This window comes from Puma concolor, chromosome C1 (assembly GCF_028749965.1).
Source record: "Puma concolor isolate L17-30 chromosome C1, mPumCon1.1.hap2, whole genome shotgun sequence".
Taxonomy (NCBI): domain Eukaryota; kingdom Metazoa; phylum Chordata; class Mammalia; order Carnivora; family Felidae; genus Puma; species Puma concolor.
Window position 1 is genome coordinate 10,700,763 of NC_141674.1, and position 25,791 is coordinate 10,726,553.

Consider the following 25,791-nt stretch of genomic DNA (forward strand, 5'->3'; position numbering starts at 1 on the left):
TCAAGGGTGTGACCACCCCTCCGCCAGTGGCCCCAGACACTGTTCCTTTTGTGTCAGCATCTGATGCCGGTGCCTTTTGGTCACGTCACCCCAGAGGGGCAGCCACACGTGATTGGCATACCGCGGGAGGGAGTTTGGCGACCGGCTTGACATGTCAGCCGATGCCCTGCCATGTCCGCTTTGGTTGACATTTCATTATATTTTGTTTTCATCAGCTGTCAGGCCAACCCCCTGCCAGGACACTGAATTATGCTTGAAGCCAGCCATCCCCTGTGGACACCTTCTCATTTGGGCCTCCTCAACTGGATGGCCCTCGGAGAAAACGGACACAGGTCCAGTTGCCAGGGAAAACCTTGGGAGTCAGAGAGCATGCGGTCAGGCATGACCTTCCTTCCATTTTCTTCACTGTCTCAGCCTTTTCGAGAAAACACAAAGCTTCCTGACAGTGCTATCATTAAGGAATTTGGACATCTTTAATTCTTTGTTGATCTGTACACATCTAACACACACACCCTTCTAACCACTGCTGTCCGTGTCTGATTTTTTTTTAATGTTTATTTTTATTGTTGAAAGCTAGAGAGAGAGCACGAGCAGGGAGTGCAGAGAGAGAGAGAGAGACGGGGACAGAGGATCTGAATCGGGCTCTGTGCTGACAGCAGAGAGCCCGATTCAGGGCTTGAACTCACGAACTGCGAGATCATGACCTGAGCCAAAGTCAGATGCTCAACCGACTGAGCCACCCAGGTGCCCCTGTCCCTTCTAATCTTAAGCTGTCACTGGGGAGTAGCTTTTGAAGTTTCAGAATACTTTCTGAATAGCAAACGCTTCTGTGGCACTTATAATGTGTTGACTACAGTTCTATGTGTCCTACGTGCCCAGGTTCCCTCCCTGCCTGAATCAGTTCTGTTTCTGAGTTCGTGACAGCAAGCAGCAAGGGTTTCAATAAAGGCAACATTTAGTCTTCAGAACAATCCTATAAAGCAGGTCCTACTATTATCCCCATTTTATGGATGGAGACACTGATGCACACTGAGCTCGGTGGCGTGCCAAAGGTCGCTGGGCTTGTACATGGCAGAGCTGGGTTTGAATCCAGGAAGTCTGATTCTATATGTGTGCCCCTAGCCACTGTGCAGATGGGTGTGGAGAACAGAAGTTCATGGACCACTTCATCCCATTCCCCTGGGTCTACCTGTCCTGCAGGGGGGAAAGCTGGGAACTCGGCGTCAGGACTCCCTTGCAGCTAGAGTTCTTCATGTGGTTCTGCTTTGACCACACAGACGAATTCAGGGGAGGTTTGGGACGTAGGGGGGAGGCAGAGACACCTGCCCGCTGCTTCTACACTTCAGCAGGCAAGCATGTATCTAAGGTCCTTTCTTTCTCTGTGGTCACTTTCAATTTTTTTTTTTTTTTTAGCGTTTTATTTTTATTTTTTGAGAGACAGAGACAGAGCGTGAACAGGGGAGGGGCAGAGAGAGAGGGAGACACAGAATCCAAGGCAGGAGCCAGGTTCTGAGCTGTCAGCACAAAGCCCGACATGGGGCTCGAACCCACGGACGGGAGACCACGACCTGAGCCGAAGTCAGATGCTCAACCGACTGAGCCAGCCAGCCGCCCCATTTTTTAAAATTCGTTTTAACATTTTATTTTTACTTCTCCGTGGTCGCTTTAGCAGTGGCCTGGGAGGTGGGCCCAGCTGGCCGCAGTCTTGGCATGCGTGGTGTGGTTGCAGGAGAAGCAGAGGAAGGGGTAGCTTCCTGATTGTGGCCAAGGAGGTAAAGTCCTGGGGCTGCCAACATCTGATTCATAGAAGATGCAGCAGTTTCCTGGTGTGGATTTCATTCCTGAGAGCTGTGTTCCTTAGGCTCTTCCTATAATCACACAATATAATCAATATCCTGTAGTAAATACTTTTCTGCCTAGAGGAACCAGAAGGGTCCATTCTCTGAACTCACCCCAGTCACACACTGCGAGACCCAAATATCATCTTCATTTCGGACAAAGATAACATTGGAGAATGTGTCCTATGTCACAGGTTGAAATCAGCCATGGCCATTTCATTCCTTTTTGCCAGTGATTTGTTCTAGGAATGGTCATGTGACCTCATTCTAGTCAACAAGGAGGGTAAGTTGGCTTGGCAGCTTCCGGGAAAGATTTTCCTCTCTGATAAAGCAGAGGGCCACGTGACTAGAAAATTTATTTATTTATTTATTTATTTATTTATTTATTTATTTTTTATTTTTTTTTTTACCACTCCTTTGTTCCTGTTTGGGCAGTGGGTTTGCTAGAAAGGAGGTGATGCTTGGAGCTCTGGCAGCCATTGTGTGACTATGAGGGAAGGCAGGTGGGCTCCCTAATTAGACATATTTCCCCACCCAGACGCAGGTAGCACTGGCCTGAAGCAGGTTCCCCTTCCCCCAGGGGTGGAGGCTGCCCTTCCCCTCCTAAGTTTGTGGAGGAGCAGAGCAGAATGTGCCCTTTCTGTGAGCAGGTCGCTCGAAAGAGGAAGGAGAAAGGAGGGGCCGGCCATGGAGGCTCAGTTCTTTATCGTGTGCTCACCAGGCAAACGAGTCAGTACTACCTGGGGTGGGGATGGAGACAGACGACAGATGAGGAGATTATGGAGGAAATCGGCTTGAAGTGCCATTTCTAGTATTGAGATTCTGGGCCCACGAATGGAGATCATGAGCATTAAGTCACCGTGCGAAAGCAGAGATGATGTATGTCATAGATCACATGACTCTGCGTACAATTAAATACAGTCATTTTGTATTTTGTGGAAACCGCAGGGGTAGAGGGCATCATTCCAGAGTAAAGAGGTTTTTAAATAACTGATGCTTCGTCCGTTCTAGAGAGAGCATCTTTTAAAATGTTAACCTCTGGGGATGGACATTTTCTGAGAGGTATTATTACAAAAAGAAACCATATTATTTAGGATGCTTTGGGTTACAGGTAACAAAATGCCCAACTAATAGAGGCTTCAATGATAAATGCATTTGATTTCTTTTTTTTTTTTAATGTTTATTTTTGAGAGAGAGAGAGAGAGAGACAGAGCACAAGTGGGGGAGGAGCAGAGAGAGAGGGAGACACAGAATCAGAAGCAGGCTCCAGGGTCCAAGCTGTCAGCACAGAGCCTGACACGGGCCTCGAACCCACGAACCGTGAGATTGTGATCTGAGCCTAAGTTGGACACTTAACTGACTGAGCCACCCAAGCACCCCCATTTCATTTCTCACATAACAAAAAGTCTTAAGGTTGCAGAATTGGCTTAGGGCTCTGCCCTGTCATTGAGGATCCAGATTCTTTCTATGTTCCCTTCCTTCCACCCTCAGCATGTTGGGGAACCCCTTCCCTGATAGTCACAAAATGGCTGCCAGAGCTCCAAGCATCACATCCTTTCTCACAAGCCCGTTCCCCAAACAGGAATAAAAGAGTGCTGGTAAAATAACGATGTGCTGGTCATGTGGCCCTCTGCTTTGTCAGAGAGGAAAATCTTCCCCAGAAGCTCTCAAGCCGACTTACCCTCCTTATCGACTAGAAGAGGGTCACACGACCATCCCTAGAACAAATCACTGGCAAAGAAGAATGAAGTGGCCGTGGCTGGTTTCGGACAGCGTTAGGGCTGTGCATATTGTCTCCCAAGCACCATCAGAGTCCTGATGGCGTGGGAGCGGGGGGGCGGGTATCGGTGGGGAGGCAGGAACGGTGCAAGCTGGCCTGCGTGTCTCGTGTCTCAGTGTTGTGTAACGCAGAGGTTCCCCGCAGGGTCCAAATGGCCCCAGACCGTTGTGCTCTCTGAATTCTTTTGCTCGCTCTGTGTGACGGGCCGCGTCCTCCCTCACTGCCAGGCTGCCGGCTGTCACCTCCCGCTACACCTATGTGCCTGTTAGAGGCAGCATCTCTCCCAGCATCTGGTCTTTTCCTTTCACCGTATGTAGGCCCAGAAACTTGGCGGGGCGGGGCGGGTGGGGGGGTGGTGCAGCGGGGTGCAGGGAGGATGCACTTACTGGACCAGGACAGTCTGTTACTGGATCTCATGGAAGTGTTCCTGAATCCATTTTCCCCAAAGCTGGCTAGAGCCACCCCCGGATTCCTATGTTGTTTGATATTTTTTCTTTTTTTTTTTTTTTTTGCTCTTTAGTTAGCAGAAGAAGCTTTCTGGAACAACCTAGGCCAGGAGGGGTGGGACTGTACCCTAGGCATTGTCACATGCCCGCCCACCATGGGAGGGGGCGCTGCCTGGGCGGCTGGTCTCCGATGTCACCCACTGTAGGTCCCTTGCACTGAGGGGTTTTCCCGGCCATCAGCTCTGCTGAGCGGCGCAAAGAACATAGCACAGAGTAATGGAGCCGATCAGGGTTGCTCAGCCTCAGCGCTATTGACATCGGGGGCCCGCTCATCCTCCGAGGGGTTGTGTGGGGTGGGGGCTGTTCTGTGCACTGTGGGATTTTTAGCAGCATCCCTGGCCTCCACCTACTGTGTGCCAGTAACCACCCCCACCCTGTCATAATAACGTCACCAGACATTGCCACACGCCACCTGGGGGTAGAGTCGCCCCCCCCCCCCAACCCCCGGGTGAGAAGCATAGGGCTGAGGGATCATGGCCTGGAGGTACCTTCGTGGGCAGGCTTCTCTGACCACCCAGTGCCTTGCTTTCTTCTCTCCCTGGCCCTCATCACCCCCTGAATGTCTTACTATGTTTGTTTGCTTACTGCCGGATGATCTGCTGCCAGCCCCAGACTCTCAAGGCCTGTGGGAGCAGAGGCCAGACCCGTCTTCCTGGTCGCAGTGTCCCCAAGCCCCACACTGCCTGCCGCACGCTGGGGGAGCGGGGGAGGGGCCAGCAACTATTAGCTGAATGTGAGCCAGAGAGTCCGTGAGCGGGTTCTCGACGGAGTCACTGAGGGGCTCTGTTCGGGACACTTGGACGGACACTTACCCCCTACAGCCACTCCACGTCACCTTACAAATAAGGAAACTGAGGTGCAGAGAAGTCCAGTAGCAACGTGCTGACAAGTGACAGAGGCAGGACGTAAACTCTGGTCTGTCTGATTCCAAGGTGTGGCTTGTGTGGGGGACGCCAGGCTGTCCCCCTAAAGACACGAGGGAGGCTTGGAGGGGCTCCTTCTGGCTGTGACCCCACCCCCACCACCCCACCGAGGGGTCAAAGGGCCGAGAAGTCAGAGCCTGGCGCCTGAGGAGGCCCAAGGCCCAGGAGAGCTTGTGATTTTTTTCCGATTGGAAGAATTACGGATCAAATGCTCTTTGGAGGCCTCCAGACTATTTCTCTTTCTTTCCAGAGGGAAACCGCAAGGCCAAACCTCTCAGCCATTTCCAACCTCAAAGCAGCCTGGGAAACGTGGCCCGAGGAGTGCTCCCTGCCCCCCACCCTGAGGCTGAACAGGATTTTATGGTGTTTTCCTCTCCCAGCCTCCTCCCTCCCAGTAATTAGCTACCTTTCTCTTGCGGTATTTATGTGTTTAGACAACACAGTTCATTGTTTCCAAATGTTAGTCAATTCGAACTATGAATCAAGCCCCAGATCTTGAATCCCATTCAAGGGAAAACTCACAAGTTGATTCTACACAAATAAATCATAAGAGGGTGGGAATGTTATAAATGTAGAAACGCAATTCAGACTCAGGCACTGTAAAAATGCAGCTTTTGGAACTACTTAAGTGAGTACATTAAAACAATTATATAAGGCTTAGGAGAATCTAATAGTACATTAGTCTTAAAGACGAAGTCCTTTGAAAGTGCCTATGTCTAAGAAGAATTAATTTCAGCACTTTATAGTTTACAAAGCTTTTTTTTTTTTTTTTTTTTTTTTTTTTTGCACAACATCTTATCGGGAGGCGAGCCATTTTCCTAAATGCCATCGATTCGAAGACTGATTTTGCTTCCATGTTTACCTCTGAAATTAGGGTACATCTTAGCATCAAAGGCACATCAGTTTAATTGGCAGGTTTGTTTTCTTGGTAATGCATAAAATAATGGTGCGTGTTGTAAATAATACTGTCTTAGATTTAACGATCATCATGATCCCGGTTTCCCAGGAGAAGTGACAAGCCCTGAGATGCTATCATCTCGACCCAAGGTCACGCAGCAAGAAGGGCAAGACCTTTAAAGGGCATGCCGATACCCCAGGGATCGACGATCTCTGAGTTGCCCACTCGGGAAGGTGGTCCCAAGCCCGAAGAATCGTTTTTCTGAGGAGAGTATGCAAATTTGTAGCTAGAGCACAAATGCTTGAGATGTTAGAAGAGTTGTCACATTCTCCTTCTCTACCTTTCCCTTGAGATGCTCAGACTCTCCTCGAGGTAATTTAGATGGCATTGGTTTGAAGTTTGCCCCATTGTTAGTCTCACCTGGCAGGTTAACCTTCCATAGCTACCTTTAGCAAGATAGGAAATGCCGACCTTTCTCCAGACGGACTCAGTCCCAGGCCATGACACAAGGCTTGGGGAGAGGAGCACAGGTTAAGTCTCAAGGCTTTTCAACTCTCCACTGATCTCCTTGTGCAGTACATATGCGGAGTAAACGGTACACAGCCTCCCGGGGCCCGGGGCACCCACATATCTCCAGCTTCTTCAGTGGAGGGGTAGTGGGACAAGAATGTTGGCCAGAGAGAAGGAAGATGTGGACAAATTCAGGAATTATTTTTCTAGTCCACATCGCCTGCTTTTTGTGTTCTGACGAAGTGTTAGCCCATGAAATCTTTGACTGAACTTGGCTCTCGGAAAAGAAACCGAATGCTTAGGAAAACTCATATGGTCTTAAGAAATCCAGGGGCGCCTGGGTGGCGCAGTCGGTTGAGCGTCCGACTTCAGCCAGGTCACGATCTTGCGGTCCGTGAGTTCGAGCCCCGCGTCGGGCTCTGGGCTGATGGCTCAGAGCCTGGAGCCTGTTTCCGATTCTGTGTCTCCCTCTCTCTCTGCCCCTCCCCCGTTCATGCTCTGTCTCTCTCTGTCCCAAAAATAAATAAAAACGTTGAAAAAAAAATTTAAAAAAAAAAAAAAAAGAAATCCAAGCACGGCCTTATTTTTAATCGTCTTTCTGGACCTATTTCTGAAGGCACACCCTGTTAACTAAACCAGCCCACCATTTACATTAGCTTGCGGGTCTGAAGCACACCTTGGTAGAGTGGGAGGGGCTTTTGTTCCGACCTTATGCAGACCTGGGTTCCAACTCGGTATCTCCGCGGCCTTCCAGCTGCTGCCTGTGGGGGGTGCTAAATGTCTCCGAGACCTCAGTCTCTCCGTCTGGAAAGTGGGCGTGGTGGAGTGACTAGGGCCGCACGGTTCTTTGCCGCTCCTCCCATTGAGAAGCGGAATCCAGTCCCCCTCCCTTTGAATCTGGGTTAGTCTTCGTGACCCGAGGGGCCAAAAGAGTGTGGCAGCCGTTAGAGTCTCGGACCCCCGAGGCTGGGTCACCTGCAAAGCCTTGTAGATTCCACCCCGACTTCCTGGAATTCAGCCGCCCTGTGGGGAGGCAGCCCAAGCAGCCTCACGGTGAGGTCTACATGGAGAGGAGCTCCAGCCGACAGCCACCGTCTACTCAGCAGCCGCGCACATGAGCTATCTTGGAAGTGGGTCTTCCAGCCCCACCGAAGCTGCCTCAGTTCATGCCATGTGGAGCAGAGACAGGCCGTCCGTGTGCCCATCGTGCAGAGTCACGAGCAGAATAAACGATCGTTATTTCAGGTCACTCAGTTCTGGGGCGATGGGTCCTGCAGTGACGGATAAATGGAACGGAGGGGAATAAAAATAATGCCTTGCTCGCTGGGAGTGTTGTCCGGGGCAGAGTAGGCACGGAGGGAAGCCAAGTTCTCTTCCTTCCCTTGCAAGTCAACAGTGCGTGAGAGACTCGGTCCCTAGTTCCTAGCTCCTAGTGGGTCCAGGCTGATCACCCTCCAGGAGCTGGGGGGGGGGGGGGGGGGGGTGGGCAGGGCATTACCATGACTCCCAGTCGACTGGGTCTCACATCGCTGTCTGTCAACAAGGCGTGGGCACCGTCCACTGTCATGGAGCACATTTGCGATTGGGTGAAAATCAGTGTTAGACCATTCACCCTGGTGTCCACCAAGGAAAGTTTCCTGGGATTTCAAGGAAATCTGGCCTGACTTCCTGTGGCCACAGAAGACAGTTAGTTGAATGTGACAACATGCTGGAGGCTGTGTCTGCAGTTGGTCCCCGCTCCCAGTCCCTGCCTCGTGCTCTGACCGAAGGCAGACAGGAGACTGGCCTCCCGGTCCTGCAGAGACCCTGCAAGGGCTCCCACCCGGCCCTGTTCCAGAGCAGGGACTGGGTGCCAGACTATCTGCACCCCCAGACCCAGGCCCACGGGGCACGCCCAGAGCTTCCCGGAGCTTCCCGAAATGCCCCTGAGCAAGGCTCCAGCCCAGCAGGCAGCAACAGAGGGCATTAGGGGTGAGGTGGGGGTGGTCGAGTGGACTTCACACCCACCCGTGAGCCTGTTCTGATTACAGCCTGGGCTTTTAGTGCATCCCACCCGTGGGAACCAACCTGTTCAGACGCTTCCTGTGCAGAAAGATCACAAGGTAGGGGCTGTGTAGGTCACTGGGAAGGTGGTCACGTGATAATGGTAAATGCCACAATCGTGTGTAACAGGGTCCGTGGAGGGGAGAGCAGGGGATCTGTCCCTCTGTGTGCTGAGTATTATCAGAAGCACTTCACGTGGTGACACTGCCAGTCATTTGGCCTCTCCGTGCCTCAGCTTACCCACCTGTAGTATGGGTTATCCAGAGCACCCAACTCCCAGGGTGTTGGGGAAGTTAAATGAGATGCTATAGTCCAGCCATTGGCCTGCCTCTGGTGCAGTACGATCTGTTAGCAGCATTCTGGACAATAATGTTGATGATAAAGACTTCCAACAGCCGTGTGAAGCGGGGCTTGCTTCCTCCGCTATGACGGAGAGCTAGAGACTGACACATCAGTATGAATCGTTACAGATTTGGGCAGGGCAGAATGAATCCGAGAAATCAGAGCCATCTCAGACGTGGTGCTGAAATTCAATCAGGTAAGTCTGGAAACAAGCCGGGCACGCGTCTCCCATTTTGTGCCCACAAACCTGGGCGGTTGCATCCATCTTCCAAGCAGATGGCGAAGCCTGTGCTCCGCCACCCAGGGCCACTGCGTTGCCTGGCGGAGGCTGGGGAGTTCTGCGCAGCTCCACATCTGTCCCTGCATCAGGCCGTGACGAGGAAGCTAACAGCCCGTCATTATTGGCCTTGTCATCCTAGTTCTGGGCAGATAATGGGGGTCCTGCCGTTTCTCCAGCACTTCTTCTCAGCTCCAGCACTGCGGCTGTCAGCACTGAGATGAGTGAACCCAGAGTGTGCACGACTTGGGGCATCTGCCTTTCTAGGAAGCGTTCTTGGGTGATGTTTCTCGTTCCAAACCCAGGCACCGTAGCAAGGCTGATGTTGTTGCAGCCCTGAGCCGTTCGGGATGCCCTCTTCTGTTAGGATTTGGGGGTGGCGAGGCGAGAGACGGTCAGAGAGGCTTTGCTGATCTGTTTTCCTGTGCTTTCCTTCACCTCCAACTCTCAGAACCTTCTGTGTGCCAGCCATGTTGTTAGTTATCTATTGCTACGTGGCAAAGTGCTGCGAAGGTAGTGAGCAAACCAATACACATTTGTTATTTCACGGTTCCTGGGAGTCAGGAGTCCTTACCCGGGTCCCCTGCCCAGGGTCTCCCAAGGCTGCAGTCAGGGCGGAGGCCTGGATGCATTCTCATCTGGAGGCTCGACGGTGGAAGAATCTGCTTCCCAAACCTCTCAGGTTGTTGTCAGAATTCATGTCCTCGTGGCTGTGTGAGTGGCATTTTGCTGGCTATCAGCTCTCACGGTTCTAGAGGCCACCCACAGTTCAGCTGCCATACTTCCTCAGCGTGGCTGCTGACTTTGTGGAGCCAGCACGGAGAGTCTCTCTTGTGTGTACAAGCAAGGCAGAGATGTAGGTTAGAATCGGTAGGTAAGTGTATGTAGATAGGAAGATGATATAACTAGATGTATCTAAATATATATATACCTACATATATATATATATAGATATATACACATACACACAGACACAGAGAGAGAAAGAGAAAAAAGAGATGATAAAGAGTAGATAATAGATATATATAATAACAGGTAATAAATAATAGATATAATAGTAGATAAAAGATATAGACACATAGATATAGCAAGAGATGATTGATAGACCAGTAGATAGATAGAGATGATACATACGTACATACATATCTTTCTAGATAGATTGATCATAATCCAATGACAGGATGACATCCCATCATCTTTACCATATAATAATTGTTAGAAGTTAGTTGTAGGTCCTGCCCACACTCAAGGAAAGGAGATTATACTGGCTTTAACACCAAAGGGTGGACATCAAGGGAGCCAGCAGTGAGAGTTACATAGTATCATTCTCATGTTGTAAATGGGAAACTGGGGAGCGGGGGGCGGTGCGCGCCTGGGGGGCTCAGTCGGTTGAGCGTCTGACTTCGGCTCAGGTCATGATCTCGCGGTTTGTGGGTTTGAGCCCCGCGTCGGGCTCTGTGCTGACAGCTCGGAGCCTGGAGCCTGCTTCGGATGCTGTGTCTCCTTCTCTCTCTGCCCCTCCCCCACTTGTGCGCTGTCTCTCTCTGTCTCTCGAAAATAAATACATGTAGGGGCGCCTGGGTGGCGCAGTCGGTTAAGCGTCCGACTTCAGCCAGGTCACGATCTCGCGGTCCGTGAGTTCGAGCCCCGCATCGGGCTCTGGGCTGATGGCTCAGAGCCTGGAGCCTGTTTCCGATTCTGTGTCTCCCTCTCTCTCTGCTCCTCCCCCGTTCATGCTCTGTCTCTCTCTGTCCCAAAAATAAATAAACGTTGAAAAAAAAAATTTTTAAAAAAAAAAAATAAAAAAAGAAAATAAATACATGTAAAAAAAATAAATAAAAATAAATAAATAAATGGGAAACCAGGGTTTAGAGAGGTAACTTGCCCAATCTCCAACAGCTACCCAGTGGCCAATGGGTACCTCTTCTACACCTTTGTAACTTCCTGCAATGCCCTGACTGCAAAGTGCCAATTACCGGTGCACTGACGTTGATTGATTTACTTGGGCCAGAACATCCAGTACTTTCTCTTCCATGACATTCATCATGCTGATCGTGTACTTGTTCATTGCATCTTGCCTCTGCACCCCTACTGTGTGCTCCAAGAAAGCAGGGACTGTATCTGCCTTGTTTGTGGCCACACCCCTGCACCCAGAGGGCTTCTTGGCCCGTTGTGTGCACTCCACCAACACTCACTCAGTCTTTCAAGAAATGCTGGTTGAGCCGGGCTACGTACTTTGGATACAAAGATGACCGAGCTACAACTCTACGTGCAGGCCGTCCCTCTGTAGCAGAGCAGAGACATAAAAGAAAATAAACTACAAGATTGTGTGACGTCGCACAAAGATTGCAATGGTTTCCTCGGGCTTGCCCATTCTGAACGTTGCCAGGCCCTGACACAGTGACTGGCACATAGTAGGTGCTCAGTAAATGTTTGCAGATTGTTGCTACTCCTGTTACCCATCATGCCCTGCTCTCTTCTGTTCTGCGTAGAATAGAAAACAACAATCAGAAAAGATTAACTGGTCAGGAAAATCCAGGGAAAGTTAAAAAAATATATTTAATGACATCCCAGGCTGGCTTCAGAAGTCTGTGCTGCAATTCTGTAATCCTGGTACCTCCCTTTTTGAGCAGAGCTTCACATTTCGAAATAGAAAAAAAAAAAAAAAAGCACTGTAATTATTAAAATTGTGTATATAGGAGAATTTAGCCTTTCATTTGAGGTGTCCTAATGACACTTCAACAACTGCTAGGGAAGATAATAGGGTTTAGAGCAATTACACAGCCCATCAAATCCCGAACATGAGTGATTCAGATTCATGCTTGGAGCTGGAACCGTTCTCAGCAGTTTTGCTCATACACAGCTGTTTCATTTAAAAATTTTTGGCAGAAAAATCGCAAAGTGGGTCGTGCTGGCCATGCTGCACTGGAAGCTTAACCCCTGCATACCCAACGACATCCCTCTCCTCCCAGCCCCGCCAAGCCCCCCGACCTTAATGGCTCCCTGGCGCTTTTTTGCATAACGTATTTGGGAGTTAAGACTCGGCCCCTTAGCTGAAAATGCTGGGGTTTGGGGGGGGGGGGGGTTCTTGCTCCTTGGCCTGCTGGACTATTCTGTGTCTTTCTCCCTCTTTTGATTTAGGTAGTTGATGCCATTCAATCACTCGGTGGCCAGTCCTGTGTGGGCTATGAGTGTATCCGTCAGATGGCCAAAAACAGTCGGCCCACTCAAACTCGGGGATTTGGGGAGAGTAACAAAAACCACATAGATGGGGTGGCTTACACAGCCTACATTTATGTGTCACAGTTCTGGAGGCTGGGCAGTCCCATAACCTGGGTGTCGGCAGATTCAGTGCCCTCTTCCTGCTTCGCGGATGGCTGCCTTCTCCTTGTGTCCTTACATGGCAGAGGGAGATCGACCCCTTGCCTCCTCCAATAAAGGCACGAATCCCATTCACCAAGTCTCCACCCCCATGACCTCATCACCCTCCAAAGGCCCTACCACCTAACACCCATCACATTGGGGATTGGGGCTTCCACATATGAACTTGGGGGGAACGAAGTTCAATAAAAGGACTGTTGACAAGGCTTCAGCTTCAATTCAGAGAACTCCACAGGGACAGTGCAGTGCCCTGGGGATGCCACAGCAGGAAGCCGATACCCCCTTTAGGTCTCAAGGGGCAAAGGGCAGGGAGCACTCAACAACATGGGTAGTCTACATGTGCAGAATGGGGGGCAGCCCAGTCGAAGCTGCTGCTTAGGGTTCAAGGCGTGCGGGCCAACCCCCAGTAACAGTGAAGGGACCGCCCCTCTCTCCCGTCCTCCAGGCTCCTCCTGGTGTCTCCCATTGACCAAACCATACTGGAAGCCAGAGATCAGGAAGGGCCACTGATGCATTTCCTCCAGGCCAGCCTCCTGATGCTTTGAGAAAGGCTGCAGGATGAACCAAAGGTATCCAGCACAAAGGGGGGCCAAGAAAATAGATTCGCATCCTCTGCCCAGAGGGAGAGGGCTTCTAGCTGCAGACAAAGACCTTGCAAGGTCATGGTGATGGGCACATGTGGTTGCAGTGTCCGGAACTCATTCAGTGTATCTGAAATCACTGGGAGGTCATTGTAAGGGGGCCTGGTGGTAACCTAGACAAAGCCAAATCCTCGGGTCTCAAGAAGAGCTAGCACGAGCCCTCCGAGACGGTGAAATTTACGTGGCCCAGTTGTTGGTCAACCGCTGGTCTAGCTGTTTCTGCGGAGGGATTTTGAAGGTATCTAATAAGTGAAGGCCTTAAGAACAAAACTTAAAACTGAGGTTTCTCGAAGGAGGAAGGAATTCTGCCTTAAGACTATACCATAGAACTCCTGCCTGAGTTTCCAGCCTGCCAACCCACCCCATAGATTTCGGACCCAAGACTACAACATCAACACCTGCCTGAGTTTCCAGCCTACCCCACAAGTTTGAGACTCGCCAGCCCCCACAATCGTGTGAGCCAATTCCTTTAAAGAAACAAAGGAATGAATGAATGAATATCTGCTATTGGTTCTGTTTCTCCGGAGAGCCCTGGTGGACCCTCCCTCCAACAACTTCCCACTGCATGTAAGATGATCCCAGCCTTCTCTCCATGGCCTTCCACGGTCCAGCACCCGCCACCCTGCCTCCTCTGTAACCTCATTTCGTAACCCAGGGACTCCTCAACCTTCATGTGCTCAGGCATCACCCGGAGAACTTGTGAAAACAGTTTCCTGAGCCCCCTCCCCAGAGATTCGGATCCAGTGGGAGGGGGCAGGGCTCATGACTTTGCACCTGAACGAGATCATACAGGATGCTGTTGCCACTGAGCTAAGAACTGCTGTTGGAGGGACTACACCTAATTGTTCCCTCTCAGGGGCTTGGAGCTTTCAAGGGTGACTTAGCGAAGTCACTGCCATCTGCCAGTGCCAAGTGCCACATCATCTGGCATGGCACCTGAGAGCCGGGGTCTGTCTGCCAGCCTGGAAGCAGCCATGGCGAATGGGATGTGTTCCACTGGCTCCCATCAGCGCCACGACTGGGTTTGTTCTCACAGCTGAAAGCCCGGTCCTGGGCTGCACAGCTGCCTGAGTTAAGCTTGAGCATGTGAATCAAGTGCACGAATATCAAGTTGGGTTTCCCACTCTCGCCCACAGTAAGCTGGCAATGCCTGGCCAAGTGGGCTCTGTGGTCTGTGAACTGGATCTTGGAGGATAGGATTTCAAGAGGAGGATTAGGGCTCCAGGAAGGGAGGCGTTCTGAGCTTGGGGAAAAAAAAAAAAAAAACAGAGGTGAGAAGGTGCATGTTACGTCTGGGGAATGATGATGGGTTGGTTTGAATGGGGTAGAGAGTTCTCATGGGGGAGCAGTGGGGTTCAGGCTGGGGAGGACCTTGAGGGACCTGGAAGAAGAGCCCCTGAAGGTCCGATGCAGGGGAGGGACATGCTCAAGGTGGACAGAGGGAAGGGACGGGGCAAGGTGAGCACAGGATAAGTAGGGACTTCCGCATCATGTCGTTGAGGACGGAGAGTTCTGGGTGCCGCAGGACTGTTGTCTATTCTGGGATGGGCATTTGGGAGAAAGGGAAGAAATAAATATGGAGCAACATGATCTCATCATGATTCTGAATCTCAGTGCCTGCAGAACGGAAGCCCCGTTGACCAAATCAGTAGAGACTGGGAGAAACACTGATGGATGATGGGCTTATAGCCTGAAAGGATCCTTAGAGGTCGCTATTACAGGCTGAGCCGTGTCTCCCCCGAAACTCATACCTTGGAACTAGCTCCCCGTGCCTCAGAATGTGCTATATTTAGAGATAAGTCCTTAATTAAGACTAATTACATAAAATAAGGTCATTAGGGTCGGCACTGATGCAGTATGACTGGTGTCGTGCCTCTGCATTGCTTAAGCAATGAAGGAGGATTTTGAGAAGAAGAAGAAGAAATGAGGACACAGACAGGCACAGAAGACCAGAGAGAAGGCCAAGAGAGAAGACGGCCGTCCACATGCCAAGGAAGGAGGCGCCGGACGAAACTGGCCCAGCTGACACCCTGATCTCAGACTCCCAGCCTCCAGACTGTGAGACGCTCATCTTGGTCGCTGAAGCCGGTCCTGGAAGAATGATACAGTCCCCCAGTTGAATCTCCTATTTCACAGATGGGAATACCGAGGGCCAGAGAGCAGAGGGTCTCACTCGAGCGGCACAGCCCAGGCTCCTGAACGGGGCTCTCAGCTCCAGAGGAGTGGACGTGTTTCACCGCACCATGTCGCCTCTTCCATCATGAAATATTGACCGTCTCCCCGTCTACGGTTTAGTTTGTTCAAACAATTTGCTGCCACTAAAGCAAACTAGCCTCTGTTTGTTTTTTTCAATAATGATTTTCTCCCGGAGTTCTCGGATTGTGTCCTCCAACAGCCGTGGAGTCTTGGCTCCTGCCCTCCTGGCTTCCTTTGTCGATTCGTCACCCTGGTGGCCCAGCCCAGGAAGACAGGCTTTTTCATTCCAGCCAGATGGCGCAGCGGGGAGCTTCACCTGTGACCCTTGGAGGTGGAGGTGCCACGGTGGAATCTTCCGGCAGAAAAGCCCGTGGAGTCAGGAGCTGTGTCAGCTAGCTCTGTGGGCTGGAGCGCCAATGAGGATGTGACATTGGGGAGGCAGCGCGAGAGAGAGAAAGCGAAGGGAAGATGTCTTCGCCAAGACTCTCTGGGTTTGAAGCAAAAGGATCTGCCCCTGGGTGCTCACGCAATGGAGGAGGCTTTGTTGGAAAGAACCGGGTTTCTCAGAATCCGAAGAGGAAGTAGGCCTCCAGGCCGCAGGAGGGGTGGGAGCCGAGGAGAAACCAAGCCACCCCACCCGCGGTCTCTGACTCCGGGCCGTTTGTCCTTGTCCTGGCACATCAGTTCCAATGTCTTTTCACGTAACCTAACACTGACTCACCCCGCCCACACAGTATGAAACACGCCCTTGCCCACATGACAGGAAGTCCTGAATTAGGGTGGCCCCAGTGGGTTCACTTAGAGGCTCTGTGGTATGTTGAGGCCTCTGGCTTTTACCATCTTTCCCCTCTGCCAGCCTCGGTAGCTGGCTGTGTCATTAGTGTGCTCCCTTCCCAGACAAGATGGCGGCCCCACGGGCACAGGGCCGCGCAAATCTGAGGAGGGCCCTGCTCCTCCCCAGGTGTCTCTTTTCTATCTGCTTCCCAGGACCTGCCCAGTCCTCCCCCAGGCCTCGCTGGCTGTAACTGGGCCACATGCTCGTCTCCGACTCAGTAACTGGACAAATGGGATGACCCCATGGTCCTGAGAGAGCAGGCCTCCCAAACAAAATGGGGGTTTTTAAAAAAAATTTTTTTTCAACGTTTATTTATTTTTGGGACAGAGAGAGACAGAGCATGAACGGGGGAGGGGCAGAGAGAGAGGGAGACACAGAATCGGAAACAGGCTCCAGGCTCTGAGCCATCAGCCCAGAGCCCGACGCGGGGCTCGAACTCACGGACCGCGAGATCGTGACCTGGCTGAAGTCGGACGCTTAACCGACTGCGCCACCCAGGCGCCCCCAAAATGGGGGTTTTGCTGGTGCATAGGAACGGGTGCAGGAGAGCACTGGCTGGGGAGGCAGCTCTGCCTCTCCTGCACGTGGCACCACACCTCTCGCGTCCCCATCTCCTCCGATGCCCGCGGCCAGGCTCCGAACCCCGATTCCTAACTCCTGGGAGAGAGAATCCGTTGCCACCGGCTTCAGTCAGGTGATAACCCCCGGCCAGTCAACCCAGGGCTTCATGGTGAAGTCATGCCAAACAGGGCTGTAGGGTCACCTCCGGGAGGGGAGGGTGCCATTTTCAGAGGAAGGGAGTTCTCAGGGGGTCTGTGAGGACGCCTCAGGGATGGCTCCCGTGAACCCATGGAGAATGTGGAGCTTTAAGAAGGTTGACGCAAATGCTGTATCCACGCCCAGGTAACACAGTACATGGAAGCCAGGATCAGGAAGGTTATGTGGGTTGGGGGCTGGAGGAGAAGAATAATTCTGGGTGCTCCAGTGGGCAAAACAAGGCAGCGGACGGGTCGATGGAGAAGCAGTGTGGTTCAGGCAGGGGTGCGGTAGAAGGGTTGACGACCTCCTGTCAGTGGCCCTAGGTGGATGGAAGGAGGCTGGAGGGAGGGCAGGAAGAACGGGGCGGGGGGGGAGGGCAAGGGACAGGGAGGCTTGGTCACTGCTTACATGAACTTCCTCTGCAGACACTGTCGGTAAAAATACATGGACCGTTGGGCCTGACGGTCGTCTGTAGGAAAAACGTGCCGTTTGCCCTGCTTTAGCCTGCAGCTGAAGGGACGGAGACCCCAGGAGGTCCCCCGGCACTCGCAAGCCAAGGTGGATGGCGGAGCGGTCGTGTGAGCGGCTCGGGCTGGCGGGGAGGAAATTACCCCGAGGCCGCTGGAAGAAGGGGCCTAAGACATGCCCTCCAAACGGTGCCAGAATTCCATCAGCACTCCTCGTGCCCATGGCCACTGCCCTCGTCACCTCATCCGGCCTGGGGGCTGTCTCCTCTCATGCTGGAGGCAGTCTCTACAGCGTTGGGCATTTGTCCTCGCAGACTTTTTACATCTGGTTCCGCGTGTCGGTTGCGTGACTCTCGGTGGTAGTGAATTCCTTGCTTGGCTCTACGTGAGGGTGTCTTTTTTTTTTTTTTCCCTCCAAGTTTCTTCATCAAGGTCCACCTTGGGTGGCTGTTGAGATGCGGACTTCGGGGCAAGGGCTTTGCGGGGAGGCTCTGGCCATCCAGCGGTTGGCACACTGCCGCTTTAGCTTCGTCCCCGTCTCTGCCGGGAAGCCCGGATTCCGTGCCCCTGGGAGGCGTGTGAGGAGCACACTCTTGCCCGCCGCCTGGGAGTGCCCACAGCCCTCCCTGAGCCCTCACCACCGCCCAGGCCCAGGCCCAAACAGGGAGGGTTCCAGTCTTCGGCAGAATCAAGCAACTCCAGGGGCGCCTGGGTGGCTCAGTCGGTTAAGGGTCCCACTTCAGCTCAGGTCATGATCTCACACTCAGTGAGTTCGAGCCCCGCGTCAGGCTCTGTGCTGACAGCTCAGAGCCGGGAGCCCGCTTCGGATTCTGTGTCTCCCTCTCTCTCTGCCCCTCCCCTGCTCACGCTCTGTCTGTCTGTGTCTCAAAAATAAATAAAAACGTTAAAAAAAATAAAAAACAAAATCAGGCAGGAACCGCCTTTGAGTCAGGGGATCTCGAAGGGCTGGGTTGCGTATATCAGGCTGTGAGGCTCTGGGCCAGAGAGCACAGTCCGGCTCGTGGGATGCACCCGGGATGCTCTGGACCCTCCAGGGTATAGCTCTGGCACTCCTCTCTTGAGCCAGCTTCTGCCGTCTCCACCTGGAAGGTCCCCTCAGCTCTCCTAGAAAATGCCATCATTGCTCCTTTCTTGTGCCTCCCCACCCTGTGCTGTTTCAGTCGCCTAGTGCCGTCCCTAGACCGTATTTAAACAAGCGTGTATGAGACATACGTCGAGCTGCCATGTGTAACAGAACAGCCTCTGTGTCCAGGTGTAAGTGCTTCGCCTTGAAACTCGTGTCATCCTCACAAAACCTCAATGAGCCATCCGCTTTCGTCATCACCCCGTCTTCCAGAGGAGCAAACGGAGGCAGAGAGAGACTTGCCCGAGGGCACACCGCCAGGACGGCACGGAACTGGGACTGGAACACAGGTCCTCCATCTATAAGGCATGTATGCTTAGTCCCCAAGCTGTTTTGTGCCCTCATCACTTGATCAAGTCCTGCTCGTCTATCCTGTGGACCTTATCCTGGGCATCCTTGACCCTCCAGGACTGGCCTTCCTGTCCTGCCTCTCCACTCCCAGCCTCTGTGACCACAGACCGCACCTGTCACTTGTCACTGTGGGTTTAGTTCTCTGTCTCTCCGGCCCACGCCCTCTAGGAGGACACGTGGGCGTCTCTAGCTCTTAGCTTTGAATGAGTGGACAGCTGAATGGACAGTCATGACATCTGAGAGGTTCAAAAGCTCACCGGAGGCCACACGGCAAGGAAGGGGCTGAGCCTGGGCTGTTTCAAGTCCTCAAAAAAGCAGGTCCCTGCTTCCCCCTGGTCCCCCTGCCTTTCGGGAGCCACGTGGAAGAGTTCTGCGGCAGCCTCCCGTGATTGTGCCTCTCAGATTCCCAGATTGCAAAAGAAGGTATGAACGGAGAGAAGAGGAAATTTCCCAGCATCTGACGATAGGCGCGTTCCAATTATCCGTTGATGCTCCTAACGGGCAGGATCTTTGCCTCATTGTCAGGCGCTCCGAGGCTGGCCATATGGGTTTATTTTCGTGGATGTTGTATCGTGAAAAAAGAGTTTCTGTTAAACACAGGGTGAGTCATCGCCTGCTTCTGAAATTGCCCCCAGCCTGCACTGCCTTCACCAACACTCTCTGACAGCTGGGTTGCAATTTCCAGAAACCTCTACAGAGCTCCCTTGCTGCTCCTTGGGGATGAGATACCCTGTTCTCCAGGAGTGTCTCCCCCTGCTTCGCGCGTCCCCAGCCTTGGCCCCCGCCTTGGCCCCTCCCCTCCCCCGTGGGTGGTTTTGTCGGATCTTTCTCGTCCGTTTCTCCAGCAAGACTGTCAATTCCCCTGGGGCGGCGACTGGGTCTTTTTCATCTCAGTCTCTACAGAACCTGGCACACCCACCTCACTGCCAACACGCACCTGTTGAAGGACGAACCCCAGTTTTGTTTGCTTTTACCGTCGGCGTGCCAGGCTGGGAAGCTGGGTTAAAAATAGCGCGGGTGCCCCTCGCTCTGATCACACGCATATAATCCCACGGAGGGACAAAGTGGCACAGGGAAGAGAATAAAGCCTTGGGGCCAGACCAAGTGGGGTTCAAACCCGGACTCAGCTGCCAAGCACGCCACCCCCACCCCCAGCCTCGCTGTCTTTATGTGTACTGTGGGACTCAGTCCCAGCCTACTGCAAACGCCGTAAGGCTAAATACAGTAATGTGTGCAAATCTTTATACACCTAGGCCTTTCTCCTCGCCCGGGAAAGGGTGGGATCCGTGAGCCAGGTCCGAGGCACCTGTTGTCAAATGTAACCTTCCCTGAGGCAGCCTCAGGGGTCCGACCGCGGTGGTGGTCCGCCTGAGAACGCTCGAGAGGGAGCTCTAAGCACTCTGGGTGTGGGGACTTGGCCTCGCCCTCATGCGGGGCCTGTGGCAGATGGTAAAAATGCTCAGGCAGTGGCTGTTGGATTCAAGAGGAAGTTGGACGATGGAGGGGATTCCAGAGGGGAAGCTTTTAGAGACGAACCCCAAAGGCTGGTGAAGAGCCCACCCGGCAGGGTCCTTCTGCCTGCGAGCTTCCGTTTTCTGGAGCACACGCCCATCTGACCATGGGAGTGATAAATAGGAACGTTTATGGGGCTTATGAGCCCCCAGCCCTTTGAAGGATGGCCTTCCTAAGATAGAACGGGAGGCCCCATCTTGATAGGTTTCACCTATCATTATGGGAAGCCCCAGAAATAGGCTGGGGTTCCTTTCATCCCTCCTCTGTTTGCATAAAAGTTGGCTGTACCCACTTCTTGTCTGAAGGTTGGTATTATTAAGCAAATGCGGCTGGAGAGAGAAGGGCAGTGCGTAAGCCAGAGGTGGAAAATGCCAGCACACGTGCCACACCTCAGCCCTCCCCTGCCCAATGCAGGCACCCACAACCAATCGCTGAACACTCTGTGTCATCCCCAGAGTGGGCTACCTCGTCACCATTCAGGGAGCTTTCAGGCCAGAATTGTGATAATTGAGTTTTCTGTGAGCAAACAGTTGCTCTTTAGAAGGAGGAAAAAAACATACATTGTTACAGTTAAAACATGTACCGCTGTGCTTTGTAAATATTCAGGACCCTGGGGATTGCATCTCAATAGTCTTATTATCAGCCTATTTTATTTGAGTATAAACAATAAATACATTGCAAATTATTAATGGGAAACCGTGTTTAGGAATTACAGTGATTACAGATCAATTGGATGGAATAATTACTACAATCACTGGGTAATTAGATCCTTCCTGGCCTGAGACAGGGGTACAGGAGCTCTGGGAGTGATTCCTCTGTGAAGCAGACTCTCAGAACCAGAACGAATGAGTCCTGAACTCTGGGGCAGCCAACCTGACAATTATAAGCTACCCCCAAAGATGACGATGCCACATCCCTTTCAAATGCTTTCAGCTGAAGGTTACTGAAACCCGACGAAAAGCAGCTTAAACTATGGGGCCTGGTTTTGTTTTCCACCAAATAAGGAATCCAGTGGTCGGTAGAACTGGCCTGGTGCATCATCTCAACAGCAGAATCAAGAGCCCAGCCTCTTTCCATCTTTCTGAGTCGCCATCCAGAGGTTGGTGGTTTGTTACTTCATGGTCGCAAAATGGCTGCTGATGCTCCAGGCACCACATTTGCATTTAAGGCAGGAAGAGGGCAAGAGAGATAGTGACAGCAACATTTGCCCCCCCCCCTTTTTAAATGTTTATTTATGTTTGAGAAAGAGAGATCAAGCATGAGTTAGAGAGAGGCAGAGAGAGTGGGACAGAGGATCCAAAATGGACTCTGTGCTGACAGCAGAGAGCCCGATGCGGGGCTTGAACTCATGAACCGTGAGGTGGTGACCTGAGCTGAAGTCGGGTACCTAACTGACTGAGCCACCCAGGCACCCCTGTTCTTTTTTATCAGGAGAGCCCTGAGGAGACTTCTACTTATGTCTCATTGGCCAGGGTAGAATCACGTGGCCACATTGGCCGCAAGAGAAGCTGGGAAAGTGGGGAACAGGATATATCGGTTGGCTTAGGCCAGTCACGGTCCCTCTTCTAGGCTGAGGCTGTCACTCTGAACAAGCAGGGTTTCTGTTAGCAAGAAAGAAGAGGAGAGCTGGGAAACCGGATAGACAACTAATGGTGTTTTGACTGTCCCAAGTCCCTTGAACCACGAAGGGCATCCATAGTGGAGCTACAGATGAGTTTGTTGCTTTTTGTTCATTCATTCACTCATTCAACACATATTGAATCAGTGCCTCGTGGATGCTAGAAATTGTGCTATGAAATGAGAGGAAGTACAGAATTATTTAGGCATAGAGTAACAGGGATGGAGGGCATCGCTAAGAACTTTCTGGGGAAAGTGACTTCTAAGCCAAGAATAAGAGATAAGCGCTTGCCGCCTTGTTCCGTGTGTGTGTGTGTGTGTGTGTGTGTGTGTGTGTGTGTGTGTTGGGGTGGGAAGGTGGATGTGTGAGGAGCAGGTGGGAGGAAGGGAGTGTTGCAGGCAGAGAGAAAGGCACGAGTGATGGTCGCAGTGGAGGAAGAGGTGAGACCCGTTTGCAGAGATGGGACGAGGCCAGTGTAGCCAGAATGCCGAAAACGAGCCTGGAAAGACAGGAAGACAGCAGATACCGGAGAGCCTTATGAACCAACCTAAGTCTTAGGCTTTACCTTAAAGGCCACGTCTGCCCCAGCCCCTGGTTAGTCAGAGGCAGATAACAGTGACATTGGCCAGCATGTGAGCCTTCTTTCTGGCTGCATTAGTCAAGACTGTTTGGGTTAGGTGGGAGGAAATGTTTAATTAAAAAAAGATTAGAGAGGGTTGTTATTGGTGCATGTTATTCAAAAACCCAATAGTTGGCTTCAGGCACAGCTGGATCCAGAGGTTCAAATGATGTCATCATGAGGCTGCCTCTCTCTAGACTCTTTTCTCCATCATGTTATCTTCATTCTCAGACAGGATCTCCCTGACTCATAGCAAGAGGCCATCGGGAGTTCTGGACTTATGTTCTGTGAACATTAGCTCCAAAGAGCAGTCGTTCAAGGAGAGGTCCCAGGAAGAGCTCATCGTAGGTGACATGGCCAACCCTGAGCTGACCTTTGAGGCCGAGGGATGCTGTGCTTTAATTTGCAGGCCTGAGTCAGGTGCCCACCCCAGGGGCCTGCAAAGTGAGCGGAGAGAAAGAAGATTGAGGTGCTGTTATGCTCTCTAGATAAACTGCCAGGTAGTGCCCCCCCAGCCCCCCACCGCTGCCTCATTCTTCACCTGTCACTGTCTGGACTCCTCCTGTGTTAATGCAGCTCCTCCCTCCTGAACCCCTTCCTGCTCCCCTTCCCTCACCCTCCTCCCTCTGCACCTGGCAGATCCCAGCCAACATCATTGGTTACTTCTGTGCTTAATAAAAACGCTAAAGTCTCCTTGCGTTGCATAAAGCGGGAACACAGGCCCTGTGCGTTGCGTTCTGTTCAGCTTCTCAGCAGCTTAGTCAGTGTGCCGCCATGAAGGCATTGATTTATTCTGTCCAACATATCACGGCTTGTTAGCGCTCTCAGTATGACAAGAAGTATTGAGCCTTATGTCCAAGGTTTTACAAAAATATGGATAGATCGCCATCTGGACTCTGAATTAACAGAGTGTTTTGCCCACTGAATAGGAAACTGAGACAGGGAAGTGACAAGACCTTTGCCGAGACACAGACTACCTTTCCCTGTCCTTCAAGACTTCCTCTCTTTTTACTTTCCCTGGGAGACCCCCTCTGAAATCCCCACTGTGCTATTCAAGACTCTGCGTTATAAGTGACGGAAAACCAACTCAAATAAGCACAAGCAAAAGCAAAGTAATTTATTAGTTCTTGACTGTGAAAATCCAAGAGTGATTGGCTTCAGGCATGGCTGGATCCTGCTTCTCAAAAGATGTCATCAGGACTTAATATTCCCTCTCTGTCTTAGTCTCTGTCTCTGTCTCTCTCTCCATCTCTGGGATCTGCTGTCCTGTACATATGGGCTTCGTTCTTAAGCAGAATCTCTCCCATGATACCCCTGGAATGTCCAAGGCACGTTCTTATAGCTTAGCGGCTTCAACAGCAAGAGGGTGCCTTTTCCCCAAAATTATCAGTCCATGTCCTGTGGCCGATGGTCACTATCTTTGATTGACTCAGCTTTGGTCATCAATCTAGGGTCTAGACCAGACCCACCATCTGTTTTTGTGTGGCCCACAAACTAAGAGTGCTTTTTACACCTTTAAGTGTTTGGGGGGGAAAAGTCAAAAGAACAGTGTATCATGGCATGTGAAAATTATATGAAACTGAAATTTCGGTGTCCATAAAGGCTTACTGGGACACGGCCATGCTTATTTGTTTATGTGTCATCTAAAGCTGCTGTTGAGCTACAGTGGGGTGACCTCCATGGCTCACAAGTCCAAACATTTACTATCTGGCCCTTTACAGAAAGCGTTTGCTAACCCCTGGTCTAGACACTCAGGGAAGACACTCAGTGGGATGTCTGAATCAAGTGCCCGCCCTTGGATTTCAGGGATGGAGTCAGCCCAACCAACCAGACCACAGGATGAGAGTGGCAGAAGGTTCCAGAAGAAGGGGGCATGAGTGCTGAGTAGGCAGAAGAGCAGGTGTCCACTCTGCCCACTGTCTTAGACTGGGATATCCCAGAATCAGACAAGTTCGTAAGCACTTTCTCTTTACAGGGATGAGGGAGTCTCAGGGAGCACTGGTGGGAGTGGAGGGGAGTGAGACAAGGAAAGGGAGAAGGGAACTTTGTTGAGTAGATACCACCGTGGGAAACTGGGGTCCATCCTGCTTAGGGATTTCTGGGAGACAGGGTGGGGCACACACCTCAGGTAGCCCAGTTGGAGAGTAAAGGAGCTGGTATATTCATTCTTCAACCCCTCCCGGGCCCTGGCCATCATATATAAGGCCTCCACTTTTCATGTCTGCCTATGAGGCAGTTCTCTCTTCCTCACCCCATTCAGTGGGTGGTTAATAAAGTCTTCTTGATGCATGGACACCTGGGATGAAAGTGAGCAATAGCCAAGAGGTTGGGGCAATGTCCCCAGAGCCCCTGCTAAGAGACCCCTGGAGCAAGCATGTTACTGCTTCGTGGCTCTGGTGAGTTATGCATTTAACAAACAGTGGGTGATGGCCCCATTCAGGTCATAGCCTGGAGTTTGGGTTTACCAGCAGCCCGGTGTCTAGGAAGAGAATGCTGTCAGCCATGACTCCCTTACTTCCGCTCAAAACAATCTGTCCTGTCCTTCCAGGTAGCATCTATGACCTCCTCTTTCCCTGCCCTTTGTCCATGACATATACTATTTAGAGGAATGTGATAATATACATGAAAATGTCCTGAAAACCATGCAAATGTGATAGAAGTCATCATTTAAAATTTATTATCGTTCATTCCAATTTATTGAGTACCTTCTGCCAGGCACAGGAAATACAGGAACGGAAAAGAAACAGTCAACAATCTCTACCCTCATGGAACTTAGAACCTAGTAGAATTGTCATTATTAGTTACTATTATTATTAGTTATATGATGAAGATATAATAATGGCTCTTGTTATAATACTGAGTCTGGATTGGTAGGTGTTAAAGCGCTGGTTTGGGGTGTTTTTCCATTGTAAATGATTTTCTGCTTGAGAAGACTTTCAGCTGGGCCACCCTATAAAAAAGAGTAGATTCCCAAATGGTTCTGTGCATTTCTGTGTTCGGTTAAAGCTGTTTCGGTAAGCAGGTGTTAAAGAGGTTTGTCGTAAGCGGGTGGGTGTGTGACATTAATTCATTTTAAATGCCCATCCTATGGGGCGCCTGGGTGGCTCAGTCAGTTAAGCATCCGACTTCGGCTCAGGTCATGATCTCACGG

The 25,791-nt window shown here is 51.5% G+C and overlaps 1 protein-coding gene and 1 non-coding gene across 4 annotated transcripts in view; one reads left to right on the forward strand and one right to left on the reverse strand.

Annotated features, from left to right (window-relative positions):
• KAZN (kazrin, periplakin interacting protein) overlaps nucleotides 1–25,791 on the forward strand; it is a 1,132,657-nt gene that overhangs the window by 860,258 nt on the left and 246,608 nt on the right. The window lies entirely within an intron of this gene.
• Nucleotides 1,527–1,610, reverse strand: TRNAR-UCG (transfer RNA arginine (anticodon UCG)). Its single transcript has one exon. It is a non-coding gene; the product is annotated as a tRNA-Arg (tRNA).